The following is a 26,947-nucleotide window of genomic DNA, read 5'->3' on the forward strand; positions in this document are numbered from 1 at the left end:
AGGGACGGTCATGCTAAATGCAAAAACAGACTAACTACCAGATCCCATAATACACCCAAGGTTGTAACCCGAGGTTATCGCTCATGAATTCTGTCGCAGGTCGTAGGGATGCAGGATGGGGGAAGGCAGTGGCACTGTCCCCCACATGGTCAGTCAGGATCCACACTGGCCGGCGCCTCAGCAAAGTCCCATGAGGTTTGCTAGAGCATGAAAAGAACGAATCTGGAGGATCACAAAGAGAATTTCCACTACCATAGCTCAGAAATGACATATCGCCTTCCTTCCCAAATCTCATTGGCCAGAACTGGTCACATGGCCTTGCCTACCTGCAAAGGGATTGGGAAGTATAGTTTTCCATAAGCCAGGAAGGAAGAAGAGAAAATGGAATTTTCACAGGGAGCTTTTTCTCAGCCTTATTAGATATTTGCAGAGATATCGAGTTCACCATTATTGGTTTGTAATGGGCATATGCTGTACAGTCTCCTTCTTTGTTCAAGGAGAAGAACAGAAATACCTGTAATAAGAACAATCAGGTAATAAAATATTTCTTTGCCTTTAATTAAAATATGAATTGTTTTATATACATAACCAAAATTTCTACATGACAGTCACCTTTTAACTGTCATTTTCTCAAGTAAAGCAACCTAAGCACACATTAACTGTTGAGCCAGGAAAGACCCTAAAATTTCCTGGGTGGTCAGGACAGGCCAAGGTGGCATGAATTAGACATGTCTTTGATATTCGGGCTCCAGCCATTTAAAAATCGAACATGATGGAATCTGAGATTTCCTTTGCTGCTTCAGGCTGAGAAGGGCACTTCTTAATAGTTTCTAAATGCCTGTTTCCATCTACTTTTAAATACAGAAAAAAAATTGCAAAGTCTAAACATTTGAAGGTGAGAGGAAATTACTCGCCTCATGTGTTTCTGGTAGCATTATAAATTAATATAGTCCTTTGGGAAAATAATCCAGCAAAATGTATCAAAAGCTTTGCAAGTGCAGTATTGCTTCCAATATGTCAGGAGTCATAAAAATGCTTATAACCTCACTAATCCCATCTCTGGGAACCTAACTCAAAGAAACACAGTAATCCCTTATCAACCATATCAGGTAACATTCATGAAAGGCAGTGTGGTTGGCTGCCACCCTGAAAAACTACTTTGATAAGGTCATGATTTGATTAAAATTAATGGATCAGTGATAGAGAAAATATGGCCTTATATAGATTGTTTTCAAAATTTGGTAAATAAAAATTCTACGAAGCATCTATTAACCTAAATATGCTAGGTTGTTTGCCTTAAAATCCTGCTTCTTCCATTTTTCTGCAAGATCATTGTCGACAGTGTGAACTCCTCTGGCAGGATCACCCAGAAGTTTTCTGTTCTACAAACTATTTCTCTCCAGTTTCCAAATAAACACTTAGTGGCCTGGAAGTCTAACATCTTTTTCACTTTCATTCTTCTGTGTTTATGTCATAAGTATTGGCAAAATGCTTAAGTAATCTGGTGGCCTCAAAAAAAATTCATGTTCCATATTGCCATATTTTTCCAGATCTGATCTCCCATCCATATACTGAAAGTATAGATGATGCATGGACTTTTTGTCTTCATGTTATGTTCATAATATATTACATAAAGAGCAGAAATTATCCTGTTATTTTTGTCTGTTTGTTTTTCATTTTGTTTTGTTTTAGGGAATTGGTTTGAATGGGCTATTTGTAGAAAGAATGCTAGCTTTATGTTTTTGTTTATCTCTAAACTGTAGTTTGTAAGAAATTACAATTGCATAATTTGGGTGGAAAAGTTTATTTGCCTAAAGAGCATCATAGCTTTATTTTAGCATTATTAATTTCAAGGAAAATTAAAGTACCACCCAAATATAAAAAAATAAAAACAAAATAATAAATCACCCACTATATGGGATATTATGCAACTTAAAAATAATTCTTATGAAGACTATGAATCACTCCCATTGTAATTTTTGAGGAATTAAGATAAATAGCCACTCTCTATTACTACCTACTCTGTACCAACCATGCTCTCTCCTCCCCATTCTAACCTTAATATCAGACATTTATGCTGGAAGAAATTAAACACTGGGCTGACAGAGAGGTTAGAGGGGAACGTAACTAGGCTTTGGGCAGCAATCTCTCCCTCCCTCCTGGTCTTCCTGAGCCACTCCCCATTTAAGCCTTCCTGGATTCTGAAAAGCTCAGATACATAGTGAACATGGTGTAGCAGAGTACAAGTTCAGCTTTTACACTTTTCACGGCCCCCAACCCCAGCTCTAACCCTTAGGCCACATCACTGAGAGACCTGGCTGAGCAGCTGAGCTGCAGCGGGCTCGACTTTTCCTATAGGAAGTGCAGGACTCAATGTGTATGTTTATATTTGAGGGAAGAACAAAAATTAGACAGGAGCTGCATTAGTGCAAGATGGTTGCAGTAGGAGAGTTAGGAGGCCAATCCAAGCTTTTTTGTTTTGGTTTGTTTTTTGGTTTGTATTAAGGTATTATTTTTTCCCCAGCTTTATTGAGATATGATTGACAAATAACAATTGTATATACTTAGGTTGTAACACATGACTTTTTTAAAGGCGTACAATATGATAATTTAATATATGAATACATTGTGAAATTAACCCCATCAAGGTAATTAACACATCTATCACCTCACATAGTTACCATTTGTGTATAAGCTACCTAACTGCAACCACACACAAACAGTAAGAACATGCTTCCTTCTTAAGTATCCATGGATTTCTTTAGTTTCTCTGGATGTGGTTTCCAAAGGGATTCCAAGAAGCTCCTGTGCAAAATTTTGTATATGTGTGCTTCTTTCAGCAGACTCTCAAAAGCACTTGTAATGTTTAAGAGCCCTGCTTTATAATGCCCTAACTCTTAAGTTAGGTTCATTTCTCTTAATGAAAATCAATGTAAATACCAATTTCCAATTGTGATCTCATTTTTAATGAAGATTTAACCACCTGAGTTATGTAACTCACATCAAGACAGCTAAGGATTTCTAACTTGGGAGCTAAAATGGAAGTTCAGACTTGATGTTTCCCTTAAGCTCAATCATTCTGATGTTTTTTTTTAACAATGAGGAGGACATTGAGCCTTAACACATGTCACAATCTATATAGTTCTAAATTTATATGCCTAAATAATTTAATTCAAATATATTTCTCATGATATGTAAAAATATTGACAATGTCTTTTGATAGGTTCCCCAGGAAGAAAATATCTTTGTTTCTCTCACATTCTCCTCTGACCCCAGAACTATTGATACCACAAACTGCATCAAGACGGCCTCATTTAATAATAATAATAAAAGAATACTTAATTAATCACAAAGAAGACAAGAAAGGAGAGATAAGTGAACATAAGATAGATGGAAAAGCTGAAGACAAATAGTAAAATATTGGATTTAAGTCAAAGTATATCTGTAATTTTATTAAATGTATATGGCCTAAAAAAAATTAAAAATTATTTACTTGGGGTTTTGTACCTTTCTATGAAGCAACACCCTTGTTGTCCTGTCTCCCCAAAATTTACATTTCCATGAAACCTCTGCTCTGCAAAGATGCATCATGTTGCTAGAGCCTTAGTGCTCCTAGTAAGCTGAAGGGAGAAAATCTGTTCAATTAATTATATTTCTATGAGAAAACAGAGAGGGACAAACAGTGTTTGCAACTGAGGAGTCATAAAACCATTAGTATAATTTGAAAGTAAAAAAAATAAGTTTGTGTGTATGGATCAGAAGATATAGATTCTCAAGGAGTGTATCATACCTCTTTTTATTGTAGTAAAATTGTAGCTTTACAATTGTAAAGCTTTTGTAGCTTTACAACATTGTGTTAATTTCTGCCATACAAAGAAGTGAATACCTATGTCCCCTCCCTCTTGGACCTCCCTCCTCCCCCCCGCCCCCCACCTAGGTCATGACAGAGCACTGAGATGAGCTCCCTGTGCTATACAGCAGGTTCCCACTAGATATCTATTTTACACCTGGTAGTTTATTTATGTCAAACCTCATCTCCTGATTTGTCCCACCCTCCCCTTCCCCGCCCCGTGTCCACACATCTGTTCTCTACGTCTCTATTCCTGCCCTACAAATAGGTTCATCTGTACCATTTTTCTAGATTCCACATATATACGTTAATATATGGTATTTGTTTTTCTCTTTCTGGCTTACTTCACTCTATATGACAGACTCTAGGTCCATCCTCATCTCTACAAATGACCCAATATTGTTCCTTTTTATGGCTGAGTAATATTCCATTGTGTATATGTACCACATCTTCTTTATCCATTCATCTATCATTGGACATTTAGGTTGTTTCCATGTCCTGGCTATTTTAAATAGTGCTGCAGTGAACATTGGGGTACATGTGTCCTTTTGTTTTCTCAGGCTATATGCCCAGTGCCAGACACCTAGAAAGCATTCAATACCTGTTGGTTGAACAAATGAATGAATGTTTGCCCCAAAGATTCATTTGAATGGCATTAATGACTGGGGGTGTGAAGGATGCCAGACACAGCAAGGTAGTTATAATCAGTGCAGATATGTTGACATTATTTTAGATTCTTATCTTTTTATTCTAAGTAATGAAATATTGCTATCCATATTACTCATGTGAGTTTAAATGCCATAGAAATTGATGATTTCCAGATATATCTAAGCAAATAGTGAAGAGTAATTTCTAATGCATCAAAAAGCAACCTATGTAATACAGTGAAAAGTCCTCATTTCTTTTCAAGGAGCCAAGTGATAAAGAAGAAACAAAAACTAACTGAGTGTGTATCTTTGGTGTGTTTGTGCATGGGTGCACTCTCTTTCAAACATTCTGTTGAGTGTTTTACAGACATTAACTCATTTAATCCTCTCCACAACACTAGGAGGCAGTTCCTATTCTTAGTTCCACATTATGGTTTTTAACAGAAGCTAAGACTTAGATCATTTAAGTAACTTATACAAAATCATATAACTGGTTAGTGGTAGAGCTGTGTTTTTAAACCAGTCTGATTCTAGGACCCATGCTTTTAACTACTATACTATACTACACTCGCTTTGTATTAGGAAAATAACACTTTCATGGGCTCTTGGCAAAACAATTACAATTTTCATACTATATAGGGAGGTTGGAATAAAAAAATCAAAGAGATAACAAAAATTGTAAAAGTGAATTTCACTGTAGTTCGTTGAACCCAGAAATAGTCTCCTACAAGCATGACCGCTGGAATTTACCTTCTAGAAATAAATAATAATCTTTCTTTTTTTTTCACTTTGAATCCTTAACTCTATTTCAGTGTGTTCTCTGGATCTTCTAGTATCTCTGTGCTTTAATTAGTAGCTGTTTCCAAGTATGATAAGTGATTCATGCTAGTCTTAATATTGTATGTAATTGGATCTCTAAGGCAAATTTATCTGTCAGAGTAAAATTGATCTACAAGTAGTTCCCTCTAGCTAATACCTAAATTAGTTTCACCTGGACTTTACCCTCTGCTTTCTTCTGAATTATACCCAGGGAAGGAAATCTAACAGCTGGTATAGGAAATAGCAATGTTATTTGAAAGATTCTGAGTCCAAGCTGATTATGAAAGGAACAAGAAAACTAAACATGTTTATAGGTCAGCTTTGGGAAAATCAAGCTTACAACCCAGCATATTTAAGAATGGTTAAAACCCACTATTCAGATTGGATACTTCAATACAGTATTGATCAAGACTCTTAAGTCAGTGAGCGTGAGAAACTATGACGAGTAGGGGGTTTTGGATTCCACTGTAAAATTTTTACAGTGTAAAACAGACTGTATATATGTCTGTTTTCCTCATTTTTTCCTCTTAATTTTAAAGGGAGGGAGTGTCCAAATCTACTTAACTTTCCATGGACCAAGTATGCAACGGTTTCTCATTAAATGGATAATGAGTTAGCCTTACTCAGAGGTAGAGTAAATAATGGTTTATTTTGTGTGTTTTGAGAACACATTCCTATTCCCAAGTTATGCTCTCAGGAGCGTCCCACTTCAGTAGGGCAGTGCCTCACAATGCTATGCAGAATTTGTCACCTCTGCTCTGTGTTTCATCCCCTCCCATCACCTTCAGGCCCTCACCATGATAATCATCTTTCTTTCTGAATTATAACACTTACCAATCGTACTTATTATATCTTGTCCTGTTAAGCCATGAATTCTCTTAAGTTCTCTCTTTTTATATCTAATCTCAAATGGCTTCCCAAAGAGTTGAGAATTCTACCATCATCTATTATTGGAAAGAATGCTGGTCAAGAAATTGGAAGACCCAGTTCTAATGTCAGTTAGACATTGGGTATTACCATTGGTCTCTGATCAACATTTTCTTCCTCTGTTAAATGCAAGTAATCAGCCTCACTAGTTTTGTCCAAGAGCACCAGTTCTATGGGATGCTCTACAAATAAAATGATCTGCTCTTAAATTTGGGAAATACTCATATAACGCTTTCAGACATCTATGGTTGGTTGTATGGGAAAGGCTCTCAGAAATCCTGAAGTCAGAAATAATACAAACTTAGATTAGCTTTTCTGTACATTATTTCCTCACATTTTTAGACCACGGAAGCCTCTTTTAAGAAAACGTGTTAGCATCTTGTAATACTAGATTCCAAGGGAGAAAGTTGGGAATCATCAATCTGCAAAATCCTTTCCAATCCAAAACCTTCAGGGTTATTATTACTGTGCAACATCTATGAGTATATCACTGTTAAAATCAAAATATACCAGCAGGGGTAACATATTAATCTGGATACCAACTATTAGCCTTCCATTTATTTTCCCCTTACAAAAAGCACTTATTCAGTATGTACTATACTAGAACTTATAGAGATTAAATTAGTAATACAGTTGATCCTTCAACGACAGGGATTTGAACTGCAGGGGTCCGCTTATATGCAGAGTTTTAAAAAATAGTAAATTGTACAATACTACAGATTGAGGTTGGTTGAATCCATGGATGCGGGACCATGGATGTGGAGGAACCAAAGAAATGGAGGGCTGACTGTAAGTTATATGTGAGTTTTCAACTGAGCAGAGGGTTGGCGCTCCCAACCCCCGCGTTGTTTGAGAGTAAACTCTCTTAAAGCAGTTTATGGTATAAAGGAGGAGGCCAAAGTATAAAATATAAGAACAATACAGTTTCCGATGGAATTATATGTAGAGTACACTGGAGACACAGGGATATTTGACCAAGTCTGGGAAAGGATGCTGTGCCTGGCATCAGTATAAGAAGGTGCCCCTCACGATGAGTTTTGAGAGAGAGCCAGGATTTATCATGGAAGAACATTTTATGTAGAGAGAGCAGAATGAGCAAAGGCTTTTGTTCAGAGGTTGCTGGAAACTTCTGCCCGAGCAGTTTCAATGGAGTTGAGGGAATGGAGGCCTGATTAGATTGGAATCACACATGAGTGGGGAGATGAGAAAGCAGAGACACACTTCAAAAAGACTGTCAATGAAAGGAGTACAAGGAACGGATTGGCAACTAGAAGGGGAAATCTTTCTGCAAGTGGGCTTACCAGAATGTGAACTTCCCCAACAGTGAAATGGAGCAAGAAGCAGTGGCAGTGGTAATGCATCAGAAAACTGTGGATGGGAGAAGAGAAAATTTCAGAGCATTGCTGAAGAGGAGTATGTGGGCTTGAGGTGCTCATATCCCTTTAAGTTAGGCAGCTTAAAAGAGAGTTGAAAAAGTGCTGAAGACACAGACACATTTCCCCCTACAGCTTGGCTGTGATAAAAAACAAAACCTGTGTAACAAATTCTGATTTCTTACTTTAAATATCCAGAAGGCTTGTTTTATATGATTTAGTATAAATGACATTTCATTGAGCTAGTTCATAAAAACAGAAAATTACCTTTCCTTTTTGTCTATGTTTATATATACCTTGAGGGTATCCAAAGTGTTTCAGAGCAGGCTGGATACTATGTTGCTCTGAGCTATATAAATCTAAAGGTGAAGCAAAGTATAGCCAGCACAGAGGTCTGCCTTGATTTTAAGAACTATTTTCTAGGGAAAGAAAATGTAATTCTTTTTTTTTTTTTTTTTTGCGTTACACGGGCCTCTCACTGTTGTGGCCTCTCCCGTTGCGGAGCACAGGCTCTGGACGCGCAGGCTCAGCGGCCATGGCTCACGGGCCCAGCCACTCCGTGGCATGTGGGATCTTCCCGGACCGGGGCACGAACCCACATCCTCTGCATCGGCAGGTGGACTCTCAACCACTGCACCACCAGGGAAGCCCAGAAAATGTAATTCTTAATATGCATTTACGGAGAGGTAGCATTCCCAGCAAAGAGACCTATATTATTGTAAATATCAAGTGATCCCAGTCCTGTGCGTTCTCTTTACAATTTATCTGCCTCAAGTTGATAAAAATAATAATGTGTTCACTTCTGTAGCATTTCAAATCCAAGGATTTCCAAGTGCTTTGTAAATGTGAATCAAACCTTAAGACATCCCTGTGAGGCAGGTGAAAATTGTTACTAATACTTTATAAAGACAGTAATAGATGAGGAGTTCACCAAGTTCACAGAGTCATTCGTTTGTTGGTGCCTGAGATTCTGGGGTGAAATCATGCATGTGTGCAAACACATGCGCACGCACACACACACACACAAACACACACACACGCAGTGGGCCCTGACTTCTGTGAAGCCAACAAATCAAAAGAGGCAGGTGTATAAATAAATCATTGTGATAAAATTAGAAGATATGTACAGGATGTGGAGCTGGTTCAGGGGAAGTAGTGATCACCTCTGCTTGGGGAAACCAGGAAAATTTTGAAAGTGCGCAAGACAATTGGTCATAACCGTGAAGGATATTAAATATTTACAAGGCATAGAAGTGAATGAGGCAGAGGGTACATAGTGTATAAAGCCCTGAAGTTATGAGACTGCATGATATATATATATATATATATATATATATATATATATATATACAAAACTGGAAGGAGTCCCGTATGACTAAAACAGGGGCCACCAATTCAAATGCCCACCAGACGGCACATAATTGTGAATGAAGTAAATGGTTTACGTGGAGATGCTGGTGACTTGTAAATTATGTGTTTGCCATAGTGGGCAGGGGCTTGTTGCTCATTTCCAGCTGGGCAGTTGCCATGCCATGCAGTCTGCCATATATCCTGCCTTTTCAAGATAAGCCAGAGATCAGGATTTTGAAATGGTCCCTATCTATTTTTGAATGTTAGTGACTAATTTTATTTTTTAAAATTGTGTACACCAGAAATATCTCCACCACATCTATAGATAAATTCAGCCTATCAGCAGCTATGTTGCCACTTCTACAAATGTCCAAAGAAATGGATCTCAGTTTTCACCCTCCTCTTTTGGTTACAAGGAACAGAAACAAAATCTAAGTTAGTCTTGGAGCTAAATCTGGAAATTTACAGAACCTGTGGGAAGCCTGGAGAATAAGGCATGGAAAGTCATCATAAACCAAGGGAGATTAGACAGAATGGAGCACAGCTGAGGTCACACCACAGAGTGAGTCCTCCTGCTGGACTATCGATGGTGCTGCAGCTGTCTCCTAATAGCTGATGCCAGAATCTTGACCTCCCTCTGTGATGCATCCTGCCCTCAGTAGCTTTTTGTGTTTTGTTTTTTTTGCATCTTTATTGGAGTATAACTGCTTTACAATGGTGTGTTAGTTTCTGCTTTATAACAAAGTGAATCAGTTATACATATACATATGTTCCCATATCTCTTCCCTCTTGTGTCTCCCTCCCTCCCACCCTCCCTATCCCACCCCTCCAGGGGGTCACAAAGCACCCAGCTGATCTCCCTGTGCTATGCGGATGCTTCCCACTAGCTATCTATTTTACGTTTCGTAGTGTATATATGTCCATGCCACTCTCTCGCTTTGTCACAACTTACCCTTCCCCCTCCCCATATCCTCAAGTCCATTCTGTAGTAGGTCTGTGTCTTTATTCCTGTCTTACCCCTGGGTTCTTCATGACATTTTTTTTTCTTAAATTCCATATATATGTGTTAGCATACGGTATTTGTCTTTCTCTTTCTGACTTACTTCACTCTGTATGACAGACTCTAGGTCCATCCACCTCATTACAAATAGCTCAATTTCGTTTCTTTTTATGGCTGAGTAATATTCCATTGTATATATGTGCCACATCTTCTTTATCCATTCATCCGATGATGGGCACTTAGGTTATTTCCATCTCTGGGCTATTGTAAATAGAGCTGCAATGAACATTTTGGTACATGACTCTTTTTGAATTATGGTTTTCTCAGGGTATATGCCCAGTAGTGGGATTGCTGGGTCATATGGTAGTTCTATTTGTAGTTTTTTAAGGAACCTCCATACTGTTCTCCATAGTGGCTGTACCAATTCACGTTCCCCCAGCAGTGCAAGAGTGTTCCCTTTTCTCCACACCCTCTCCAGCATTTATTGTTTGTAGATTTTTTGATGATGGCCATTCTGACTGGTGTGAGATGATATCTCATTGTAGTTTTGATTTGCATTTCTCTAATGATTAATGATGTTGAGCATTCTTTCATGTGTTTGTTAGCAGTCTGTATATCTTCTTTGGAGAAATGTCTATTTAGGTCTTCTGCCCATTTTTGGATTGGATTGTTTGTTTTTTTGTTATTGAGCTGCATGAGCTGCTTATAAATTTTGGAGATTAATCCTTTGTCAGTTGTTTCATTTGCAAATATTTTTTCCCATTCTGATGGTTGTCTTTTTGTCTTGTTTATGGTTTCCTTTGCTGTGCAAAAGCTTTGAAGTTTCATTAGGTCCCATTCAGAATGGAGGAAGCAGTTGGCACAGCCAAGGTAAAATGCTCACACCCAACTTGCTGAGGAAGCAAGGAGGGTGGTATGGCCCATGCAATTCCAGAGTGGGAGATAGAGTCTTGCCTCTTACCAAGACTCACACGTTGAGGATTAGTGTTCAGTGATTTATAGCTCAAAAGTGTCAAGTGTTTACCCAACATATATTGAGTTGGTGGAATAGCACTGTCATCTTGGCTCAGAAAGATTACTTCCTGTGTGCTCATGGGTAAGTTACTTAACCTCTCTCATCTTGTTTTCCATAGCTGTAAAACTAGGGGCTTGGACCAGAAAAGCTCTAATGTTTCCTTCAAGTCTGTAATTCAGTGATTTTCATTGTCATTACTACCAACATACAAAAAAGTCTAGAAAATGGACATGACTTCTATAAGATTTCCACAGTGCACAATCATTTAGAATGTTGAATAGTTAGAATGACTCAGCACATTGGTAGTCTGGACACTAATGCTTTACACTGGCTACTAATGCCTTTATATTATAGAGCATTTCAAGAGACAAACTATTCCAGCTTTCTTTTTCTTAATTCCACTATAATCAGCAAATACACCTTAAAGTGTGAAAGAACAGGTGAGAATGTGTTCTTTAAAGGCAGAAGTCGTTGTACTGGGTAAAAAATAAGACCCAACTCTACACTCTTTATGAAAAAATGCACATTAAATATAAATATGCAGGGAAGCTCAAAGTAGAGTGATGGGAAAATATATGATGCAACCCCTAAATATTAGAATGCCAGAGGCTGGAGTGGCTATTAATATGGCATATAGAGTAGACTTCTGGAAAGGAGTATTACCAGGAATAAAGAGAGTAACTTCATAATGATAAAGGGATCAGCCATCAAGACATAGTATTCCTAAATGTTTATGTACCTTATGAATGAGCCTAAAAGAACATGAAGCAAATTGATAGAACTTAAAGCAGAAGTAGACAAATTCACAGTTATAGTTAGAAATAGCAATGCTCCTTTCTCAGTATTATATATAACAGGCTAACAGATAACCGAAAAGTATATAGAAGATTCAAACGGATAACCTGACCTAGTTGACATATTGTACATGGAGCACTCCATCCAAAGCCAGAAGAATACATCTTCTTGTCAAGTGTATATGAAACATTCACCAAGATAGACCATATGGTGGTTCATGAACAAGTATCAATAAATGTAAAATGATTGAAATAATACAAATATGTTCTCTTATCACAACAAATTGAATAATAATCAATAATAGATAGATATCTGGAAAAATTCAAAATTATTTCACATTAAATAACACCCTTTAAATAATCCATTGTTCAAAGAGAAATTACAAGAGAAGTGTAATCCAAAGTTGCGGGGCTTCCCTGGTGGCACACTGGTTGAGAATCTGCCTGCCAGTGCAGGGAACATGGGTTTGATCCCTTGTCCGGGAGGATCCCACATGCCGCGGAGCAACTAGGCCCGTGAGCCACAACTACTGAGCCTGTGCTCTAGAGCCTGTGAGCCACAACTACTGAGCCCACATGCTGCAACCACTGAAGCCCATGCACCTAGAGCCCGTGCTCTGCAGCAAGAGAAGCCACTGCAATGAGAAGCCTACGTACTGCAGTGAAGAGTAGCCCCTGCTTGCCGCAATTAGAGAAAGCCTGCGTGCAACATTGAAGACCCAACACAGCCAAAATAAATAAATAAAATAAATTAATTAATTAAAAACCAACAACAACAACAAAAAACAAAACTGCTTCCTTGGAAAGATCATTAAAACTGATAAAACTCTAGCTAGACTGATCAAGAAAAAAAGAAAAGATAGAATACACACTTTACCCATATTGGGAGTTTAAAAAGCAGGAACTGCATTTCTGAGAGATGTTAACGTAATAATAAGAGAATATTTAAAATATATTTATGCCAATTTTCTGACAACTTTGAAGAAACAAATTTCTTGAAGCTCAAAAATTATCAAAACTGATACATGAAGAAAGAGAAAAATCTAAATATCTGTCTGTTTAATTACAGTAATTGAAGTCATATTTTAAAACCTTCCCACAAAGAAACTCCAGAACCATCTGGCTTCGTTGGTGAATTCTATTAACAATTTAAGAAAGAAATAATATCAATCCGAAACAGATACTTTTGGATGATAGGTGAAGAGGGGACGATTCCAAACTCATTATAAACCCAGCATTACCCTGAGACCAAAGTTATAAAAAAGTCATTTCAAGGAAATACTATGAATTAATAATTTTTTTCCACATAGAAGTATAAATCTTAACAGGATATTAGCCAATTGAATCCAGCACTACATAAAACAGATAATACATCCTGAACAGGTGGAGTTTATCTCAAGAATGCAAGACTGATTAACATTTAAAAATTGTTAAGGGAGCTTCAAGATGGCAGAAGAGTAAGACACAGAGATCACCTTCCTCCCTACAAATACATCAGAAATACATCTACATGTGGAACAACTCCTACGGAACACTTACTGAACGCTGGCAGAAGACCTCAGACCTCCCAAAAGGCAAGAAACTCCCCACGTACCTGGCCTTGTGGAGGACAGGCTCTTGGTGCTCCAGCCAGGCATCAGGGCTGTGCCACTGAGGTGGGAGAGCCAAGTTCAGCACACTTGTCCACAAGACACCTCCCAGCTCCATGTAATATCAAACGGCGAAAATCTCCCAGAGACCTTCATCTCAACGCCAAGACCCAGTTCCACTCAACGACCAGCAAGCTACAGTGCAGGACACCCCATGCCAAACTACTAGCCAAGACAGGAACACAACCCCACCCATTAGCAGAGAGGCTGCCTAAAATCATACTAAGTTCACAGACACCCCAAAACACACCACCAGACATGGACCTGCCCACCAGAAAGACAAGATCCAGCCTCATCCACTAGAATATAGGCACTAGTCCCCTCCACCGGGAAGCCTACACAACTCACTGAACCAACCTTAGCCACTGGGGACAGACACCAAAAACAATGGAAACTATGAACCTGCAGCCTGCGAAAAGGAGACCCCAAACACAGTAAGTTACACAAAATGAAAAGACAGAGAAACACACAGCAGATGAAGGAGCAAGGTAAAAACCCACCAGACCTAACAAATGAAGGGGAAATAGGCAGTCTACCTGAAAAGAATTCAGAATAATGATAGTAAAGATGATCAAAAATCTTGGAAATAGAATGCAGAAAATACAAGAAAGGTTTAACAAGGACCTAGAAGAACTAAAGAGCAAACAAACAATGATGAACAACACAATAAATGAAATTAAAAACTCTCTAGAAGGAATCAATAGCAGAATAACTGAGGAAGAAGACCGAATAAGTGAACTGGAAGATAAAATAGTGGAAATAACTACAAAAGAGCAGAATAAAGAAAAAAGAATGAAGAGAATTGGGGACAGTCTCAGAGACCTCTGGGACAGCATTAAACACACCAACATTCTAATTATATGGGTCCCAGAAGAAGAAGAGAAAAAGAAAGGGACTGAGAAAATATTTGAAGAGATTATGGTTGAAAACTTCCCTAATATGGGAAAGAAAATAGTTAATCAAGTCCAGGAAGCACAGAGTCCCATACAGGATAAATCCAAGGAGAAAAACGCCAAGACACATATTAATCAGACTTTCAAAAATTAAATACAAAGAACAAATATTAAAAGCAGCAAGGGGAAAACAACAAATAAAACATAAGGGAATCCCCATAAGGTTAACAGCTGATCTTTCAGCAGAAACTGTGCAAGCCAGAAGGGAGTGGCAGGACATATTTAAAGTGATGAAGGAGAAAAACCTACAACCAAGATTACTCTACCCAGCAAGGATCTCATTCAGATTTGACAGGTATTTTGGTTACACAGGTACATGTATTCAAAACTCAGTGGATGTACACTGAAGATTTGTGCTTTTCTTTTAGTGTACATATTATACCAAAATTAAAAACACAAAATATATCAAAATTAGTTAAAGATACTCATGTTGAAGTATTAAGGGAAAAGTAATACGAAATTGGCAATTTATTTCGAAATGCATAAAGTAGATGGATTGGATGGATAGAAGAATGAATATGGATAGATATGTGATAAATCAAGTATATTAAGATGTTAGAGGCAAAATTGCTAATGATATATAGGAGTTCACTGTAAAATGCATTTTTGAATATTTCATTAATAAAGTGTTAAAATTGATGGTGAGATAGGGAGGGTGGGAGGGAGGGAGATGCAAGAGGGAAGAGATATGGGGACATATGTATATGTATAACTGATTCACTTTGTTATAAAGCAGAAACTAACACACCGTTGTAAAGCAATTATACTCCAATAAAGATGTTAAAAAAATAAAATTAATGGTATTAAATAATAGCAATAAAGAAAAATGAAATTTGAAGATTTTCTACTGTTACAACAGCATTAAAATACAATATTTAGAAATAAATTTAAAATATTTATATGCAAGACCACATACTGAAAAGTGTAAAACATTGCTTAATGACAGTTAGACCTAAACACATGGAGAAATATACTGTAGTCATCAGGGAAATGCAGATATAAACTATAATATGTTACCACTACACATCTACCAGAAAGGCTAAAATTACAAAGACAGGCAGTATCAAGTGTTGGTGAGAATAGAGAGCAAATAGAACTTTATATATTGTTTGTGGGAATGTAAGACTTTACAATTGCTTTGAAACAACTTGGCAGTTCCTTTTGAATTTAAGCATGCACTTACCATGTGATCCAGAAATTCTCCTCCTAGGTATCAACTGAAGAGAAATGAAGATGTGTATCTACACTAAGACTTTTTACATGAATTCTCAGAGCAGCTTTATTTATAATAGCCCATAACTGAATACCCACCAATCGGTGAGTGGATAAGCAAATCACATTCTGTTAATAAACAAAAAACAGGTAATATCTTAAAATTTGAGTTTAATAAACAACACAGACTACTGACACACCCAGTAACATGGATAATTCTAAAAACAGCAACAACAATAATAGCAATAACTGCAGAGTGAAGGACTCCAGCCATAGGTTCCATTCCTAGGAAATTGTAGAGCTAATTTACCGTGACCAATAGCACATCATGGTTGCTTAGGGTCAGAGTCTGGGAACTGACTTGAAAGGAGCACAAAGGAAGTTTTGGGGGTGATGGAAATGTTTTATATTTTGATCACTGCTGTGGTTACTTAGGTATATACATTTGTTGAAACTCATAGATATATAGCCTTCAAATGGGAGGATTTTATTGTATATACATTTTCTTCCAATAAATGTGAATTAACAATTTGCAGTTTATTGTTGAGTCAGTGTGTGGCCTGTGGCTTAAGAGAGATTGATACTGAGATGCCTAACTGATGTGACTGTTGACGTTTTGCCTTAAAAAGTAATGGGATAGAACTAGTTGGTGATTTTCTCTTACTTAATATTACTATGCTGTCTTTCAGAAATAATTGGGTAATATTATCCAATTAGGCTAAAGGTAAAAGTATTCCTACAAGTATTGATTCCAATTGTGCCTGTAATCTTGGAAAATTTTTTGAAATGTTTATAAATCTTTTTACAGTTACTACATTTTTAGAATATACTATTAATGGAAAGACACATTCAATGATAGCTCTGTCAAAAAACTATAGGTAAACCTACATTTTTGTACCTGGGTCCTACCACTTATTGTTAATGTCATGTATTTTGAAGCTGGGGCAGAACCATGCTTCTTGATTTTGGAACAAGATCTATTCTTTAACAAAAATGAAATTTAAAGATTGTACTTGGGAATGGTTTTCTGTGTTCCAAAAAGAACATGTTCTTTTTTAAAAACAAATATTAATAGTTAGCAGTAAAAGCAACATATTGCACCATCTCTTTTTCAGGAGTGACTGTGTTTATCCATAGACAGAGTCTGACTCCCATTCATTAGTCCTCCAGGGAGAACAATGGCAATGAAGACAACAAAGAGGTGGGAAGTCACTTCAGGTTTCTTATATTTTGGATCTGTTATCTCCTATTTACCATTTAACCCATTCCAAACAGGTATCTGTTCCCCTTACTCCATGTAAACTTGTCGTGGCTGCAGACGGTCTCCATGTTTTGAATCCAGTGGGTGCTGCTTAAGCTCCATCTTCCGTGAAATCACAGCGTCATTCTGCATGGCTGCCTCTTCGCTCCTTTCTGAAACATTCTTGATTCTCACAGCCCCACACTCTCCTGGTCTTTTTCTCATCTCTGTAATTTCTCTTTTTCAGGCTCCTTTGCTGGCTTTTCTTCCCTAACCCAACTTCTAGATGTAAGAGTGCCCAATATGATTGTCTTTCGATATTTCTTCTCTTAGCTGTAGCTTCTCCTTAGAAGAGGAAATAATTTATTACCAGGCTGATAAAAGAATATAACTTATTACCAGTACCTTTATATCTCTATTCCAAAAGAGCTTGAGTTCATATACCTAACTGTCTATTTTATAAATCCACATGGATGCTTAATGGGCATTTCCTGTTAACATGTGTAAAATGTCATTTTTTTCTTCCGGTCACCCTTCCATGCATGACCTAATCTCTTCCTAAGCTTCCCTATGTCAGGAAATGATACCATTATCATTTGATTAAACCTGCGTTCTGTGTGTTATTTTTAACTGCTTTTTTTCTAGTGCCTTAGATCCAAAATGACACCAAGTCTTGTATGCTGTATCTTGAAAATATTCTTGAATTGTTCACTTCTTTTCCTTTTTAGCTGCCACTCTACTTCCCCAGTCATTATCATCTCTAGCCTACATTACTACAGCAATAGCCTTCTCATTGGCTGTAGTTTCCATTCTTGGATTCTGTATTCCTTTCCTCACCCAACAAATGGACTGATCTTTCTTTTAGAAAGTGGATAAATGATCGTTACTCCCCTACTTAAAACATTTCAATGGCTTCCCATCACCTTTTTGGGCGCCTCCATGGCCCTCCTTGAGCTGGCCATTGCCTATCTTCCCAGTCCTTTCCCGCCTACTCATTATGCTCTAGCCACACAGGGCCTCTGTTTAGGTATTGAATTTGCTAAGCCTTTTGCCACCTTTGGGTCTTTGTATATCCATTCCTTCTGCCACCACCCTTCCTCAGTCTCACTGAATGGCTTGCTTCCTCTCATACTTCAGGTCTCAACTCAAACGTATCCTACGAGAGGTCTACCTAGGGCATCCTTTTGAATGTAACCACCCCCAACATACAAAAGTTACTCTCTATCATATCACCTGTTTATTTCTTTTATAGTATTTATTATATTCCAATATTATTGTATTTGTGTATTTGTTTTATGGTTTATGTCTTATGTCACTTGAATGCAAGTTCTTGTAGGGCAGCGTCCTTGTCAGCCTTGCTCACTGCTGTAACTTGAGAGGCCAGAATAATGCTTTGCATGGAAATTTTTCCATAATCATTTGTTGAATGAATAAATAAACTTGGCAACCAACACTTTGATTAAATGTAAGAAGGAAATCAGTTACTTTTTTAATTATTACGTTTTCTAATTATAGAAGTGGTATCTGCTCACTGCAAAACATTTGAAAAATATAAATCATAGAAAGGCAATAACATCACTATCTAGAGATAAAATCTGTACAATTTTAGTGCCTGTCCTTCTGGTTTCTATCCCTATCTTTCCTCCCCTCTTTTCCTCATCCCCACCCCATAAGACTTATTGTGAATTACCACTGTTAGTACTTACCTATTTTGCGTCATGGAATTTTGTCAATATTTATATTGAGCATGATTCTTAATGGCCATACAGTACCTGATTTCTTATTTTTCAACCTTAAACTCTTTGTAAATTGTGATAATAATTTACAAAGAGTTTGTTTCCTTATCTGTAAATCGTGATAATAAGACCTACCTTCTTCTAGGACATTCATGAGGATTAAAAGAGTTGAATGGATGCTAATTGTTTAAACCAGCTCCTGAGATATAGTTAGCACTTAATAAAAATGAGATGATGATAATCATTTCTAATATCATTGATTTCTTTTTACTTCGATCTGTAAAACTTCAGGAGAGACATGGGTCCTGAATAAGTCAATGAGTGTAGGAAATATCACATGTGAAGATATACATATAAAACATGAAGGACTTGTGCTTCTAGGTTTCTTGTTATTTGAGGTGCTGTATTGATTAACATTGAGTTAAATTGGATGTAGGGTCTAATTATTAATAAATAGCCTTGCTTTTGGAGTAAAAATACAATTCCAAAGAGAGGAGTGTGTCTCCAGGAGTCTTAATTCCCCAGTTCAGTATATAATTAATTTAGGTTTCATAGACGGAAAGAGATGAAGACACATTTAATAAAAGACATTCATTGCCATAGCACTCATTGCTCTTATTGACTGTTCCCTTTAAGATTTAGCTTCTTCTGAAATATTAATAATCTATGAACTACTTAACATAAATATTTGAAGGAAAGATACTGATATATGAAAAGAGTGGTGACTTTCTTTAGCTCTGCTACTTTCTATGGATGACTTGTTATTTCTCAAGTGCTCTTTTGGTTAGGACTTATTTTCCTCACTAGTTACCACATTGTCTTACTAGGACTGCTTCTCCTTTCCATGTCCTGGAAGACTCTGGTATCTTCTAAGTATGTTTTATGTGGGTACCAAACTCAGATTCATGTTCTGATTATGGCCAGGGAGACTTTTCATTAATGACTTTGAGTTTATTGTTAATTACACGTATTTGGGGTGAGGAGTGTCATCTAGCTGATTGCTTACTGCTTTCTCTTTAGGAAGCTGAACACAAGTTCTGTTTCATGTTCTTTGCAGCAGTAACCAGGAAAATGTATTAGTGAAAAGAACAACAATCGAATTTAGCTCTATCTGGGGAATTGTATATGGTCCATTTTTCAAACCACAAGAGAAAAACAGAATCTCCAGATATGGGTACCTGCAAAGGTACGTTTATTTAGACTTATGTGTTTTTTTTGTTTTTTTTGCTAGACTTATGTTTTTAGAAGTGGTTTTAAGAGGAACGTTATTCTCTGCCTGCAGTGATTAAACCTATCAAAATCCATTGAAAAAAGATGATTTTAATGCCATTTTATCTTTCTGGTGAGAGTTTTCACAGCCTCTCCTGAAAATCTATTAACACAGTAAATGTCCTGAATTCTCCCTCCCTGAAATTTAAGTCTACTGTGCTTTTTACTTCAAGACCTTTTAGGGAAGGAATTAAATTGACTGACTACATGCCTTGTGATGTCTCACCACAATCTATAGTAGCCTCCACTGATTGAATGCCTACTGCTATATAGGAGCAGCATTTTCGGCAATTCCTATGTTATTTATTTTAATGTAATGTAATGTAATTTAATGTGATTAATACATTTAATTTACACAACAATTTTGAAAGATAGGCATTATCTTCTCTGTTTTCCAGAAGGGGAGATTGAGGCTTGTAGATGAATGATCTAAGGCCTTTTCACTAATAAGGGTAAAACTGGTATCCAAATTGTTTTACATGATATCAAAATCAGTACTTTTTCCAGGATTCCATGCTGAATATATACTTATTTAAGTACACCTCCAAAACTATGTGTGTGTGTGTGTGTGTGTGTGTGTGTGTGTGTATAAAATCTCGAAACACAAGTAACAGCCACTAGAAAATCAGTTTCAGTTGAGCACAGTGCTTGGTGGTTTTGTAGCAGTGCTTGATAATAACTGAGAGTGGATAACAGCTTAATAAATTGTGAGATTAGTAGAAGATTCCAGAGCTGCTTTTTTATCCAAATTTTTAACCACTAGCCACATATGGCTATTTAAATTTTTATTTAAATTAATTAAAATAGAATAAAGCCAATTAAAATGAAAATTTTGCTTCTTTGATCACACTCTTCATATTTAAGTAGTCAGATGCTCAGTAGCCACATGTGGCTAGTGGCTACCATAGTGGATATTTGCATCACCACCGAAAGATCTATTGGGCAGTGCTGTTCTAGAGGATTCATGGCTTATGTGTTTTCATCAGTAATTTGAAAGGCAAGTGAAAATTAGTGCTGATGTTGGGGATGCTATCAAGCTAGCCTACAGAGAAGGAGGTCAGCAGGGGCATTGCTAGTGACAAAGGGCGAGGAGCCTAAGAAAGCTGGAAGTGAGTGGAGCTCGCCAGGCTAATTTAGATACAGAAAACGTTCCAGAGCCCAGAAAGACCAGAAATGAAAAAGCAGTTGTGGAAGAAAGCAAGATATTGTCCGGCTTCAAATTGAGTTAGTGATAGCTTTTCACAGCACCTTCAACAATCTTTATAATGGGTTAAATAATTTTATGTGAGCTTGAGAATATTTACTGATTATAGAGAGAAATAATACTATAGTTAGAATTTAAAAGTAAAAGTATGAGCAACATGGACGTTTAATAGCAATTCTAAATTAATTAAGCAAGGACGAGGTTCTAAGATTCTATTAGAAGGAACTAAAATTGCTTTTAAGACACTCTTTCTCACATCACTGGTGGATGTGGGATTCAGGGCAGAATGCTCATTCATCATGGGAGGACCAGTTAACTGCCCAGATCAGAGCTACACACTGATCTCTACACACTGGGTCTCTTCATTAGAAGCACCTGCAGCTGTGTTGAGCTGAGACCCAGTGAGGTCTGAATGGGGGCTGTCTGAGCAGTGGTAGTCAAGGAGACAATGAGGAAGAGCATGATCCTGGAGAAGTGCCCTGAGCCTAGCAGCAGGCATCACTTGTGTCTCAGCAAATGGGCTACTTTGTGGCTTTCCTGGAGCAAAAGTGGTAGAAAGGAAACAATTGCTAACTCTCAGACTTATTTAGAAAGAGGTTCCACTTTACAGGAACCATTGTTAATGGGTTGGTACAGGGAGAGGTGCCTGGAATTGTGAGTTTTGTCCCTCTAAATCAATATGGCCTATTTCCAGCTCCAGCAAGGGTATCTTCCTGTTTTTTGGGTCAGAATAGGAGCTGGAAGGCTCTATGTCCAGACAATTCTGACCTCCATTAATCTCAGTCATGGACTGAGATGGGAAGAAAGCTTTACTGTAACTTGATGTTGGCTGATCAGTACGTCTCAGAGTTTTCCCACCACCTTTTCTGGACCATGTTACTAATAAAACAAACAAACAAAATAAAGCAGGTTTATCTAGTCTCAAGTATCAAGTTGGAATTGGAGGAAATGGATATGCTTCTAGTGGATTGTCGTATAATTCTCATGTACCTTTGAGGGATTGTGATCCCTATTTGAGAAATACTTTTCTAGATTAGTGGTTTTATTTTTTATCCTTAATTAGTCAAAAATATAGACACATGAAATTCTCTTCAATGTGTAGAAACCCAGATTTCAAATGAAACCAAGGATTTAGCATGATTTCTTCCATAAACTGAAACACATAATGAGAAGTTTCTTCTAGTTTATTGAGATAATTATTATAGTGCACTGTTTAGAATGAGGACCAAGTGTTATCAAGAAAAGATCAGATGTTTAGGAAGGATAGAAAGTGTGTGATGTGTTTCAGAAATTTTCATCTAAAACTAATAAAATATATATTTAACTTTTTAATTATAAGTATATTTGAACACATACAAAAGTGGAAAAAATAACTTTATTTACCCAACACCCAGCTTCAACAATTATCAATGTGTCCAATCTTGTTTCATCTATAGCCCTTCCCTCTATATCCCTACCCTTCACTCTATTAGTTTGGTACAAATCCCAGAAATTATATAATTTCACTAGTATGCATCTCTAAAGAATAGGGACAATTTTTCCTTAGCCTTATGACCTTCTAGTTCTAACTACAGGAAGTACGGAATAGCATGCTGGAGGATGGCACAAGGATACAATCAGTAAGATTCAGAATGTTGGAAACTCTACAGGATGAAAACTTGGTTTCTTTAACAAATAAATTACAACGGATAAAGTAGGATTAGCAATAAACTGTAAATTAAAAGAGACTAAGATACACATTGATTCTAACCACCAATTATGAGACAATTGGAGAAATTTAAATAGTAACAGAATATTTGATGATGTTAAGGAATTACCATTTGCTTTTTTGGTTTTTTCCTTTCTGTTTGTTGTTTTAGGTAGCTAAGATAATGGTGTTATGGTTATGGGAAGAAAAAAATTTTTTAATACTCTGCCATAAAAAACCAAGAGTAAATTCTTACCTATTTGGAGAACTTGACATCCCAGAACGATTCATAATGCAAGAGTTCTGAGTAACTCCCTTCTTTCTGTGGTAATTTATATTTTTTGAATAACAAAAAGAGAAAGTCTTTCAAAAATGAAATGAAATAAAATAGCCAAATCCTGAATTCTAAGGTAAACCTACCAACTCCTGATTCCTTCTATTTTGAGAGGCCAAGAGCTGTTGTTGTCTTTTAAAGAGCTAAATAGCAGAGCAAGGAAACCATTATTGTCTAAGTGCTGCTTTTTTTGTAAAACAAATATATCTAGAAAACAACCCTGAGTTTGGCAGTACTTCTCAGCTTTTGTGATTTTTGCCTTGTTAAAAGTAGAGGGAGTCATTATTTTATGAATCCAGTTCATACACTCTCCTCTGTCCTGCACGGGTGACGTAGGCCATTGGAAAAGGTACAGAGAAGAGTCCTTGGACTTTTTTTTCCAGGCTTTTCACACCATGCCATATATTTAAGTAACAGGCTGAAATGGGGAATGATGAGTCTCTCAGGGAAATAATTACAGCGCTCTCATTAGAAGGCTCATTAAGAATAAAGAGCAGGAAGGGGGCTCTGAGAACAGACTCTTATTCTGCTATTTATTAGGACAAAGCACTCTTTTTAATGGGGCACCTGAAAAGCTCTATGCTGCAGTTATTATTAGGCATTAGTGCTTTTACTAACTTCTTGAGATCAGCTTTGCCCTTCTCTCTGCCTTGGTCAACAGTTGAAAACAACATCCTTGCGTTCCAGGCTCCTGTGGAGAATTTGTTCTCACTTTTTCTGTCTTTGCTCAGGAGTCCCGTTCTTCCAGTCTGAGAGGGCATTTGACGACTGGACCTCCCTTTGGAGCCTTGTACATTGGAGGACATAATGCACTTGATTGCCTGTCTTCTCTCCTAAATCTCTCTGCTCTTCCTCCATTTCATGTTACAACTCTCTTGCTCTCTTTTTCTCTAGATCCCCTAGGGAAGAAGTTGACAAACTTTTTCTTTAAAGCATCAGATAGTACAGTTAGTGAATATTTTAGGCTTTGCAGTTCACAGGGTCTCCTTCGCAGCTCTGCTGCTGGGGTGCAAAAGCAGTCATATACTATACATGAACGAGTGGGTGTGGCTGTGTTCCAATAAAGCTTGATTTATAAAAACAGGTGGTAGGCCAGATTTGATCCACAGGCTGTAGTTTACTGATCCCCGTTCCAGCAGTGTAAAAGGGAAGTTCCCATCGCACTTATGAAAGTAGGCGTGTAGTATTCCCAAATAGTTTCAACTTCATTCATTCAATGACTCATCAAATTTCCCCTTCTAAGTTTTTAACACCTACTATGTGCCAGGCTCTGTGCTCGGCACTGGGAATATGGAAGCGTAAAAACCCAAGGAGCTCACAGTCTTGTGAGTAGTTGGGCAGACAAGCAAACAACTACAATACGATATACGTTGTGCTTTAATGGACATATGAGACCATAGGTTAAGGGGATGTAAGATTGCCTGAACTAAAGCATTAAGAAAATTTTACCAGGCAGAGGGTGTTTTGAGAGGAAACAGCCCAGGAAAATATATAGAGGCGGAAGGAAACATACCTGCTCCTGGGCCTCTGAGCATTTGAGTGTTCCTGCAGCATCAGTGTATGTGCAGGTCTTCCAGAAAGGTGGCGGCAGGGGTAAGAGGAAAGACTGGTTAGAGGAATCGGGGGCTAGACAAGGAGCAAAGTCCTGTGCTCTGTGCTACTGATAAGATTTTATTTTGTAGGACATGGGAACCACTGAACAATTTAGAGCACAGGAATGCCAGGGTCAGATTTACCTGCCAGTTCATGGGGAACAGTGTGGGAAGTGCAATTCCATCAGTCCTGGAAGGCTTTGACTTTTCTCTTGAGAAGCTGTGAGCAATAAGCAAAAGTTGACAGAACTAGGATCTAGAAAACCAGGAGGGCAATTTAAAATGAGCTGAATATTCTTCCTGTTCACTTTACATTTCAGGTCCCTGGGCTGACTGCATTGGCAGTGGATGTTGAGAGATTATTTGGGTTTGTTTTTGGGTTTTTTGTTCATTGTTTTTTTGCTACAGAAAGAAAGAAAGTTCTCTTAGTTCAGTGACAAGAGGAGGGGAATCACTGGGGCTGTTAATTCCAAGATTTATAGTGAACAGCTTCTTCTGAGTATGATTTGAGGGATTCTAGGAACCCCTTTGCCCTGAAATACCATACTATCCATCTTCTACAGGAGCTAAAATTATACAACAGATTTTATTCCTTTAGGTTGAGCATTGCCCTCTCTACGCAAGGTGTTTTAAAATGAAAATACTCCCAGGAAGTGTGACACACTATGTCAATCATAACCTAGTGTGAATGAAGGCATGACTCTGACAGGGACTCAGGAGAACAGAGACCCCTGGGAAGGAGAGCGGGAGGCTTTTAAAATAAGGGAAGGACTACAGAACCAGGGATATAAAGGGCAGAGAACAAAGACTAACTTTGCCTATTTCTCAATAACACCAGGGGCAGCGTGGAGCGAAGGAGATAGATGAGGTCAGGGCATCAAATAGCAACTGATTGATAAATATGGGGAGGAGAAGTATGTCTTTTTCAGACTCAATGGAATTTTTACTGCCTAACAATTCCAGAGTCAATTTATAAAGCTGTCTGGGAGCGTTCACTGTGTGAGACGCAGACGCAGAAATGGGAGGGAGACAATTAGGCTAAAGATGCTTCAGACAAGGGATGGGCTACAAGTGACAACAGAATGAACCCCCCACGCCCGCCTCTTACTTCTGGCAGCTCTTATTCTCCTCCCAGCAAGCTCTTGCTTGCTGCTTTGTCTTCTGAATACAAAACTAAAGTGCTTGGGTGAATAAACAAGAGCTCTCTTTATCAAGGACAGACAGCGCCCAGTCACTTTGGGCTTGGTGCATGTGTCCCTGCGTGATGTCTGTTGATTTGAAGCTGGTGAGAGACGCGAGGGCATGGTGCCTAGTTGATGACAAAGCAGCAACTCCGGGACCACAGACTGAAAGTCCTCAGGGGTTGTCCTCCTACTTGTGGCATCATTGCGTGAACCGAAGAACGGCAGTTCTGAAGCTGGTAAGGCCCAGAAACCTACCCGCGGGCTTTCTTGTTGGATTCATACATGTGTTAAATATTTAACCACATTTGCTGCCAGCCTACTCTGTGTGAGGGTCCTGATTAGGCGCCGAGGAGATTTAAAGGGACGTGCGTGAATGATTACAACACAAGATAGGTGCCTGGGAGTGACAGAGAAGGTATTATCTGAATCTGAATGAGGGAAATACGATGGTCTACATTCCACAACTATAAAAGTGTGGCCATCGTGCAGAGGCCCCTGTTGAGCTCAGAGCAGGGGCCTTGGGTGCCAGGAAATGGGGATGGCAGTGGTCACTGGGCAGAGGCAGGGAGGGAGAAATCAGGTGGGACCCTAGGCACCAGGAGGCAGTGGGTGGGTGGCAGAGAGTCTGTTCCCTGGGGGCAGCATGAGGAAGGACTGCCTGTGAGCCAAAGCTCCAAGCCCTGGGTCATGTTCTATTGTCCCATTGGGCTCTGCTTACAAAACATAAAAGCCAGAGGTAACATTATTAAGAATTCTGAGATGATGACCGCAGGGCATTAAATGCCACGCGTGGACCCTTCTGAGTGCGGATCTTATGACTGCCCTGGTAGCCCCCCATGAAACTGGCCTCGGTTGAAACCTAGTCAATTGTACTGGATCCAGTTTCACAAAGAGACTAATTGAGGAGGGTGGAATTTGCAAGGAACCTAGAAAGAAGAGAGACAAGGAAATAAGCATGGGCAGTGCTTACCCAGCACTGTTTAGGGGACAGTGAGGTTGATGTTTAGGGCACCAAAGGGGTGGGATCAGTCATGGGCAGGAGGGTTTCATCCTTCCCACAAAGACCTGGGTCCTCACCACTTTGTAGTGCTTTGCTATGATCACACACACAT

This window comes from Monodon monoceros, unplaced genomic scaffold (assembly GCF_005190385.1).
Source record: "Monodon monoceros isolate NGI ecotype Baffin Bay Population unplaced genomic scaffold, NGI_Narwhal_1 Super_Scaffold_3, whole genome shotgun sequence".
NCBI lineage: Eukaryota > Metazoa > Chordata > Mammalia > Artiodactyla > Monodontidae > Monodon > Monodon monoceros.